Source organism: Sciurus carolinensis, chromosome 17, assembly GCF_902686445.1.
Source record: "Sciurus carolinensis chromosome 17, mSciCar1.2, whole genome shotgun sequence".
NCBI classification, from domain to species: domain Eukaryota; kingdom Metazoa; phylum Chordata; class Mammalia; order Rodentia; family Sciuridae; genus Sciurus; species Sciurus carolinensis.
Window position 1 is genome coordinate 12,884,362 of NC_062229.1, and position 10,423 is coordinate 12,894,784.

At 46.1% G+C, this 10,423-nt stretch overlaps 1 pseudogene; it reads left to right on the forward strand.

Annotated features, from left to right (window-relative positions):
* The first annotated feature begins 356 nt into the window (after positions 1-356).
* Positions 357-2,114, forward strand: LOC124968076 (suppressor of SWI4 1 homolog; annotated as a pseudogene).
* Positions 2,115-10,423: the final 8,309 nt, after the last annotated feature.

The window sequence follows — 10,423 nt, forward strand, 5'->3', positions numbered from 1 at the left end:
TCCTGTGGAGTACAGATAACTCAATCTTGTTTGCTGCCTTCAGGTTAGGGAGGGGGAGAGGGAGAAGAGGAAAAGGAAGGAAAACACAGTCCCTTTTAAAAATAAGCCTCAGAGCTATATTCAAAAGGTGTTGTGGACCACTGTTACACTGGGAGGGTGGGGCTGACACACAGGTCGGGCTCACAGCAGGAGGAAGAACCAGAAGCAGAGGCCAGGTCTAGGTGAGAGCCAGGCCCGCCCACATCCGCAGGGCCCAGAGTTGATTCTTCATATTGATGAGCCTGCCAAAATACATGGTGTGGTCTCTCTCTTCCACATAGTCTCTCTGTAGGCCTTTATTGTCCCTTTTCTCGTTAATGTACCCAAACAACTTGCAAAACTGCTGCTCTGCAACCTCGAGGCTGACGCCCCACAACCACATTCACAGCATCTGGCAGCTCAACCTGGATGTGCCTCGGGTCATGGAGCTGCTCACCCACCACCCAAAGATCCGGAAGAACTCACTGAAGGACTGTGTGGCAGTGGTGGGGCCCCTTGGGGGTCACACACTTCCTGATCCTGAGCCAAACAGAGACCAGTGTCTACTTTAAACTGATGTGCTTCCCAGGAGGCCCCACCTTGACCTTCTAGGTCAACAAGTACACACTGGTGCCTGATGTGGTCTCCTCGCTGCGGCCGCACCGCATGCGTGAGCAGCAGTTTTTGCTCAACAGCTTTGGCCTCATGGCATGCACGTGAAGCTTATGGCCACCATGTTCCAGAACCTGTTCCCCTCCATCAAAGAGCACAAAGTGGATCTGAACACCATCAAGCGCTGCCTTCTCATCAACTACAATGCCGACTCCCAGGAGCTGGATTTCCGCCATTATAGCATCAAAGTGGGTGCAAGTCGAGGAATGAAGAAGCTCCTGCAGGAGAAGTTCCCCAACATGAGCCACCTGCAGGACATCAGTGAGCTGCTGGCCACGTGAAGAGGGCCCAGGGTGGGAGGTCAGTGCAAGCCAAGGGGCCCTAGAACTGTCCCTGGAGTCTGGGACCACCTGCTAAGTCCCCTGTGTCCCCACACAGGGGCGCAGGGCTTTCGGAGAGTGAGGCGGAGCCTGATGGTGAACACAACATTACCGAGCTGCCCCAGGCCGTCGCGGGGCGTGGCAACATGCGGGCCCAGCAGAGCGCTGTGCGGCTCACTGAGGTGATTCTTGATGGCAGGGGCGACCTTCTCTGGAAGCCCCCAGCCCCAAAGAAGAACTGATCCCCCCCCCCCCCATCGGTCCCCGGATGACGCTGCAGCTCATTAAGATCCAAGAGGGCGTTGGGGAGGGCAGCGTGCTGTTCCACAGTTTCATGCACAAGACGGAGGAGGAGCTGCAGGCCATCCTGGCAGCCAAGGAGGAGAAGCTGCAGCTCAAGGCCCAGAGGCAGAATCAGCAAGCCCAGAACGTCCAGCGCAAGCAGGAGCGGCGAGAGGCCCACAAGTCTGTGGTGGGCAGGTGGGCAGTGGGCTGGGGTCCCCAACAGCAGGCAGCTGACCGACACCCTCTCCTGCAGGAAGAAGAGTCTGGCGGGCATGAAGAGAGCACGGGCTGACGGTGACAGTGATGCTGAGGACCCAGGCGCGCCCCCAGAGGCAGAGGGGGCTGCCCAGCAGGAGGAGGAAGAGGATGAAGCTGAGTATTTCCGCCAGGCAGTGGGCGAGGAACCTGATGAGGGTGCGTGACAGGGTCCTGCAGCTGGACGCTTAGGGCATGTCCTTGGTCCTTGGGGGCCCTGACAATTGTCTTCCCACAGATATGTTTCCCAGGGTGACCAAGCAGAGACTGCACACTGGGCCTCCAGGCAAGAAGCAGCGGGTGAGGGCTGGGGAGATAGCTCAGCTGGTAGAGTGCTTGCCTTGCAAGCACAAGGCCCTGAGTTCAGTCCCCAGTACCACCAAAAAAAAAAAAAAAAGAAAAGAAACAGCGGGTGAAGGAACAGAGGCCCCACCGGGCCAGGGGTCAGGATGGTGGTGGAGGCCTCTGAAGCCCAAGGGCAGACCCCATATGGCCTGGGGCCAACTATGTGATGATTCCCAAAATAGCACTGATATCATGGAATATTTTCCAAGGATTAACTGAAAAAAGTGTCGTAATCCCAATAAGGATGCCAAAAACTTTTTCATGAAGTTAGGCACATTTATACTAACATTCTTATGGAAAAACTAACATATGATAATAACCAAGGAAACGCTGAAAACAACTGATGCCTACGGATATTAAAATATACTATAAAGCTTCAGTAATTAACACTGTGTGGTACTGGCACATGGACAGGTAACAGTTTTTCCAAATACACTCAATAAAATGAAAATTTGGGTCATTAATATATTTCAGATCAATGGGGCAAAAATGCAGTTTGGAATGAAAAGTGCTAAAACAACTGGTTAGCCATCTGGGAGAAGATGAAATTAAACCTATACCTTAGCCTGTGTGGCGGCACATGTTTGTAACTCCAGGGACTTGGGAGGTCCAAGCAGAAGGGAGGCTGAGCAGGAGGACTGCAAGTCTGAGGCAATTTGGGGCAATTTAGGGAGATCCTGTCTCAAAAAATAAAGAGGGCTGGCGATGTAGCTTAGTGGTAGAGCGCCCCCGGTTTCAATTCTTAGTAATGAAAGTAAAATTTTACAACTTACACGATATACAACAATAAACTCCAAATGATTTGGGAATCTAAATGAAAAAAATATGTACAAGGTGTTCAAGTGATTTCTAGACTGAGTAATGGGGAATGTGACCACGAGGTGGCAGTAGCACTCAAGCTTTATTTGGGCAGCGCTTGGAGAAGTTGGTGGGTGGGGGGGAGTCCCACAACCAGAGATTATCCATATTTTCTTTTGAGAACCACTATTGAGAAGGTGGGGAGGGTTGACGATGTAGCTCAGTGTTCCAACACTCGCCTAGTGTGCTTGTAACACTGAGTGGGTTTTTTTTTGTTGTTGTTTTTTTGGGGGAGTGATTTTTTGTTTTTGTTTTTCTTTTGGGTACTGGGGATTCAACCCAGAGCCTCTTGCACATGCTAAAGGAGCATCCTACCCCTGAGCTACCTGCGGGCCCTTATTCGTTGTTGTTGTTGTTGTCATTTTGCAGTGTTTTGTTGAATTGCCTAATAATTCTGTTTAATTTTCAGAGGAAACATCATAGTGTTTTACAGGCCTAGTGCACCATCTTACCATCAATACACATGGTTTCCAATTTTACTGTCTCCCACCAGCCTCTTTTAATTCTTCTTTTTGGTAGAGGGGTACTGGGGATGGGACCCAGGACCTGTCATGCGTGCAAGCTTTCTACCATTGAGCTACATCTCCAGTCTTTTTAAAATTTTGGGACAGTTGCCCAGGCTGGCCTCAAACTTGCTATCTTTCTGCTTCAGTTTCCCAGGTAACTGTGATTATAGACATGTACCACTACACCCAGCTCTTTCTTTTTCTTTTTCTTTTTTTTTTTTTTTCTTCTTCTTCTCCTTCTTCTTTTTCTTCTTCTTCCTCCTCGCTCCCTTACTCCTCCTTCTGCTGTGACTCCCTTTTTAAAAAATAGCTATCATTGGAATAAAGTGATATCTCATCGTGATTTTTTTTGGAGGGTTGGGGATTGAACCTATAGCCTTCTGCATACTAAGCACACACGCCACCACTGAACCACACCTCCAATCCTTCATTGTGATTTTAATTTTGATTTTAATTTCTCTAATGTTTAGTGAGTTGAGCATCTTTTCATGTACTTGCTGGTCATCTCTAGATCTTCTTTGGTGAAATTCTTCTAGTTCTTTTCCATACTTGAATTTGATTTTTTGGTTATTCTTGATTTTTTTTTTTTTTTTTTTTTTTTGGTACCAGGAATTGAATCCAAGGGTGCTTAACCAGAGTCACATCCCCAGCCCCAGCCTTTTTCAATATTTTTAAATTTTGAGATGGGGCCTCACTAAGTTGCTGAGGCTGGCCTCCAACTTGCAGTCTACCTGACTCAGCTCCTAAATCACTGAGATTACAGGTGTGCACTACCATTCCCAGCTGTTATTCTGGAATTTTATAGTTCTTTATTATAAACTCTCGATATTATCCTTAATCAAATATATGATTCATAAATATTTCCTCTCATCATGTGTGTTGCCTTTCACTCTTGTAATATTGATAAGGTCCAATTCATTGTGTGCGAGTGTGTGTGTGTGTGTGTGTGTGTGTGTGTGTGTTTTACTGGGGATTGAATGCAGGGGCACTGAACTACATGCCCAACTCTTTTATTTTTTATTTTCAGACTGGCTAGTCTTAAACTCGTGATCCTCCTGCCTCAGCGTCCTGAGCAGCTGGCATGATAGGCATAAGCCACCATGCCCAGTATAAACTTGGCTTTTGGTGCTTGTACATTTGTGTCATATTCAAGAAATAATTTCCAAATCCATGGAACTTAATGATTTCCAAATCATTAAGTTCCATGCCCCCCCACACACATTTTCTTCAGAGTTTTGTACCTTTAGCTTTTACATTTAGTTTTTTGATCCATTTTGAGTTAGTATTTACATGTGGTACAAAGTAAGGTTCCAACTCCATTCTTTTGCATGTAGATATCTACTTTTTCCAGCACCATCTTTCTGGGCCCCCAATTTTATAATGGTATCATTGATTTTTTTTTAAAAGGTGTGCAATGTGAAGTTTTGATATTTGTATACATTGTGAAATAACGATGATAATCAAGCTAATTTATACATCTAGCACCTCACATAGATACTTCTTTTTGAGTATAGGTGAAAATACTTAACATTTACTGTTTTAATAAACTCCAAGCATGTAATACAACATTATTACATAAAGTCATCATGCTGTAAATTAAATAGCCAGAATTTATTAATCTCATAACTCAAAGTTTGTTCCCTTTGATCTACATCTTCCAATGCCCTCTCTCAACCACCATTCACTTGCAATCCACATTCTAGTCACTGTTTCTTTGTGTTCAACTTTATTTAATTTTGGTGTCAGGGATTGAACCAGGGACACTTAACCACTAAGCCACATCCCCAATCCTTTTTTTTCGGGGGGGGGGGGAGTGTACTGGGGACTGAACTCAGGCACTCGGCCACTGGGCCACAACCCCAACCCTATTTTATATTTTATTTTAGACAGGATCTCACTGAGTTGCTTAGCACCTCGCTTTCGCTAAGGCTGACTTCGAAATCTCAATCCTCCTGCCTCAGCCCCCCAAGTCACTGAGATTACAGGTGTGAGCCACTGCACCTGGCTCTCAATCCTTTTTATTATTTTGAGATAGGGTGTCACTAAGTTGTTTAGGGTCTCGTTAAATTGCTAAGACTGGGTTTGAACTTGTGATCCTCACATCTCAGTCTCCTGAGCCACTGGGACCACTGCACCTGGCTCTGAGTTCACCTCTTTTGATTTCCTGTATACAAGAGATTATGCAGAATGTGTGTGTGTGTGTGTGTGTGTGTGTGTGTGTGTGTGTGTGTGTGTGTCCTATTGGGAGTTTAACCCAGGGCTTCACACATGCTTGACAAGGGTTCTACTATTCAGCTAGATCTCCAGACCATTTTTCAATTTTTATTTTGAGACAGGATCTCACTAATTTGCCCAGGCTGGCCTCAAACAAGCAGTCTTCCTGCCTCGGCCTTCCAAGTAACTGAGATTACAGGTCTGTGCCACGTTGCACAGCTTTTCTTCTTTTTATTTTGAGGGTCTCATTATGTTGCCCAGTCTGGCCTGAACAACCTGGGTTCAAGAGAGCATTCCACTTCAGCCTTTTGAGAGGCTCTCTGCATGTGCCACTGTGCCCGGCATGTTTGATCATGATGCTGATGACCCCTAAACCATTTCTAACCCTAAGGCCACCCTCCACACCCTGGACTCACTGAGTCCAAAGAGTGATTATTACGAAGATTCTCACCTCTACCAAAATTACAGGCCGGCTCTCCTTTCTCTTTTCAGAAATTCGTATGCCATACTGAAGGTGCTGAACTGGGTTGACATTCTGACTCAATATGATGTTAACGCCCATCCCACATACATGAAGAGCAGAGCCACAGGAATGAGCAAGACATTGCATTCCTTCTCTGCATCCTGTGACTGCTCACACCAACCTCAACCAAAGAAACTTCTTTTCAGGACACAGAAAGTTACAATTCAAACAGGCCTTTACTGTTGACATCATCTATGTCAACCATGATTTGTTTACTCAGTAGCCAGAGTCACATTGTACCTTGGCTGCTCAGGAGAATTTACTAATCCATTATCATCCCTTTACCCATTCCTCCTTCCTTCTTCTTTTTTCTTTTCTTTCTTTTTTTCCTTTTGGTACCAGGGATTAAACCCGAGGGCACTTAACCACCAAGCCACATCCCCAGCCCTTTTGTATATTTTATTTAGAGATGGGGTCTTGCTGAGTTACTTAGGTCCTCGCTAAGTTGCTGAGACTGGCTAAGTTGTTGAACTCACGACCCTCCTGCCTCAGCCTCCCAGGCCACTGGGATTACAGGCATGCGCCACTGCGTCCGGCTCTCACTCCTTCTTTGGCGTATTCCGAGTGAACAACTACTAAGGCACCACTGGGTTCCAATACTACCTCTAGTCACTCAATTGCCTGAATATGTGGGACAAAAGGGGGCCTCAGTCCCCTCCCCTTATCTACAACAAGGCAAAACATCTTAGGAAAAAGATGTTTCTTTACTAGGTTCCAGATTGTCTAACATCTCCAAATCCAACCAGAGCATCCTTGTCCTTCTGTCAGAAACTCGTTTCTGTGACCATGTCATCCTCTGCCAGAACGTAAAACCTGTATTTTTCTTTTTTGTCCTGGGGATTGAACCTAGGGGTTCTTTACCACTGAGCTACCGCCTCAGCCCATTTTATTTTTTGAGACAGGTTCTTTATTTATTTTTCATTTCTACTTGTAGATGGACATGACACTTTTATTTATTCTTATGTGGTGCCAAGGATCAAACCCAGTGCCTCACACATGCTAGGCAAGGGCTCTACCACTGAGCTACAACCCCAGCCCTTGAGACAGGTTCTTACTAAGTGGCTGAGGCTGTCCTCGAACTTGAGACCTCCTGCCTCAGCCTCTGGAATGGCTGGGTTTACAGGTGTACACACCATGCCTGGCACAACCTGTGATTCGATTAGCCCAATCTTCCCAGGCAAAAGTTGGCATGTTGCAAAATAAAGATTTTTTTTTAACTTAAAAGAAATTAGTGTCTTACTACTTTATGAATGTTGGTAGGGGACCTGAGCCTTTGGAGCCAGAGACATAAGAGATTATTACTCAGTGCATAGCAAGAAACATGAGCATTAGCACATTTGTGTTGGTTCCTACTTAAGTTTGGACCTGGAATGTTTCCTCAAATCCTATGTGTTGAAAGCTCCTTAGTTCCAGGTTAGTGCTCTTGGGAAGTGGTGGAACCTTTAAGAGGTGGGGCTAGTGGGAAGCTTTAGGTCATTGGGAGTGTCTCCTAGTAAGGGATATTGGGACCCCAACCTCTTTTGCTTAACAACTGCCTGAGGTGAGATGCTTGCTCCACCATGATGTAGTGCCTTACCACAGGCCCCAAAGCAATCAACTGTGAACTGAAATCTCCAAAACTCTAAGCCACAATAAACCTTTCCTGTGTAAAGTTGATTGATTCCTATATTTTGCTACAGTAACAGAAAGTTAACATAATTCCCTTAGTTACTAAATCCTTCAGGGGTAACACAAATGGTCCATATTCTGTTGTTGTTTTTTGTGCATGTGAGGCAAACACTACCACTGAGCCACATCCCAGCCTTGTGATGTCTCTTTACATAGTGGATTGTGGTAGAGAAAAGGAATGCTGAGGTTAAGAAACCCACTATTTTATAGCAAGTAGTAATAAATGACTCTGCTCTGTCTGGTTTGGGATGAGAGACTTCATCCTTAGAGCTGTTCATTAAAACTGAAAAAAACAGTTCTAGTAAAGACCAGAAAAGACCTTACATTCTTGGCATGTTCAGTAACATAGATGGGAGTTTCTCAAGAATCCGCCCTGGGCTCTTATATCATCGTGTGAATTTTATAAGAATATGCCACTCTTGTCAATCACTGACCAACAGAGGTTGCAAACAAATCTGTTCAATTTATCAACTTTCTTGGGGGGAGGGAGTCCTGGGGTTGAACCCAGGGACACTGATGTACCAATGAGCTACATCCCTAACCCTTTTTATTTTTTGAAACAAGCTGTCACTAAACTGATAACACTGACTTCAAACTTGCACTCCTGCCTCAGCCTCAAGTTGCTGGGATGACAGATCATCTCTTAATGCTACCACCAATAGTGAAGGAAACAAGGCTGTGGCCATTTCTCCCCTGATTCCGCCCCCTGCCCACACACCATTTTTCAATCTAGGTTGTTAACTTCCTCGTTAGTCATTGGTCCAACTAGCCTGTGGGCTTCCGCTATTTAAGGGTGGCTCCCCAACTATTAGCCCTCTTTCTTTTTCTCTTGTCCTTAGGGGCAGATATTCTGTTACTCTGCTTATTAAAACCTCTTGTGTGAGTTCCCGCATCTGGAGTGGTTTTCTGGTTGCTTTCATTGGTGCTGTGACTTGGATGGGCTCTTCTACCACCACTTAGGGAAGCGGAATCCCACATGACTCCCCAGACCCCTGGACACTGGTCTCACTTTCCATTTGCCTGGAAGATCGGTTGCACATCTACCATCAGCCTTCAGATTGGTGAGTTTTCCCCTAGGTCAACTTAAACAGTCCTCTGTTGACATGAGATGTGACTGTTGATCACCTGGCACCCTCAAAGTGGTTGAGGAGTGGGGGTTCCCCCAGCCATGACTTTTACAGTTACAGCTGACCCCCTTAGTTGACCTTATCTGATGGGTGGGTCCCTGATCTTTGTGGTGGAGATTCTCTCTCTGGGTTGAGGGTCCTCTTCATTTTCCCTCTCAAAAATCCTGGCACCAGGTCTTCAACCCCCTCAGCTTTTGCCCGGCGCACATTGACAGGGGTGACGGCTCCTATCATTGTGCTGCCTTCTCATCTCCAGTCTACTAGTCTGTGACCTCGGGACGTGTTGGACACTGGCTTGGCTGTATCAGCTCCACCATGGGATCTAGGTCCTCCATTCTGGCAGATTCACCCTTGGATGTCTACTAGAAAATCTTAAATCCCTGACCTGGAGTCAGCAAAACTGATTTGCTTGTGTAATGATATTTGGCCACAGTATCCTTTGGATAATCAATCTAGATGACCAATTAATGGCACTTTGGATACTAATGTTTTATGGGACTTATACAACTTCAGTGAGTGAGTGGGCAAGTGGAAAGAAATTCTTTATTTTCAAGCTTTCTCTTTCTTGTGCACTAAACCTGATCTTTGCTCTTCCTGAAAGCCCGAACACCTCCTATTGACTTCTTCTCCCCCTCTTAATCCCTCCTCCTTCTCCGACTTTGACCTGGCTAATGAACCATCCCCATACTGGTCTCCTGCGGCAGAGGTCTTTGCAGCCCCTACTCCTACGTCTCCTTTGCCCTGCTCTGTTTCTGCCCAGTGTACCCAGCCCTCCCATCATGCAGTCCCGTGCACATGTTCTAGTCCCCCTACAGGAGGTGGCTGGTGGGGAGGGAGTGATCAGACTCCATCTTCCTTTCTCACTCTTTCCCAGATAAAGAAGTGACTAGGCTCCTTCACTTCCAACTCTGTGAACTTTATCAAGGAATTTCAGTATCTTACTCCATCTTATGATCTTACTTGACATGATATTTATAAGATCATGTCCAACAGCTTGGCCCCTTAGGAGCACAGGAGAGTCTGGGAACAGGCGGGCAATTATGCAGATGAGGTTCACCAATCAACCCCACCCCATCCCATTGGGGCTGAAGCAGTACCAGATAGGGAGCCCCAGTGGGGCTATAACATGGGGACTGTCTGCAGTGGGACAAGTTCCAAACTTGTGTCCTTGGAGGTCTTCGAAAGACCACCATTAAACCTATTAATTATGATAAAATTCAGGAAGTAATACAGGACAAAACTGAAAACCCATCTGCCTTTCTGAGTCACCTCACAGAGGCCATGCTCACATATGCTAGCCAGGACCCTGAAACACCAGAGGGATGACAGCTACTCATGACTTATTTTTTTTTTCTCAAAGTTACCCAGATATAAAGGATAAACTGAGGTGATTGGACAGGGGGTCCCTTACCCCACAGCCAGAGGTTCTGGTAGTGGTATTCAGGGTGTATAACGGAAGGGAAGAAAAAACAAAAGTTAAAATACCTAATGCTAGCCAAAGCCTTTCAGCCAGCTAGACCTGCCAGCTGGCCACTGTTAGGAGCACCCTAGCTCCCAAAAGACCCCCAGGCCCTGCTTCAAGTGCGGAAAAGAGGGCCACCGGGCATGAGCCTACCCCAAGCTCCTTGACCA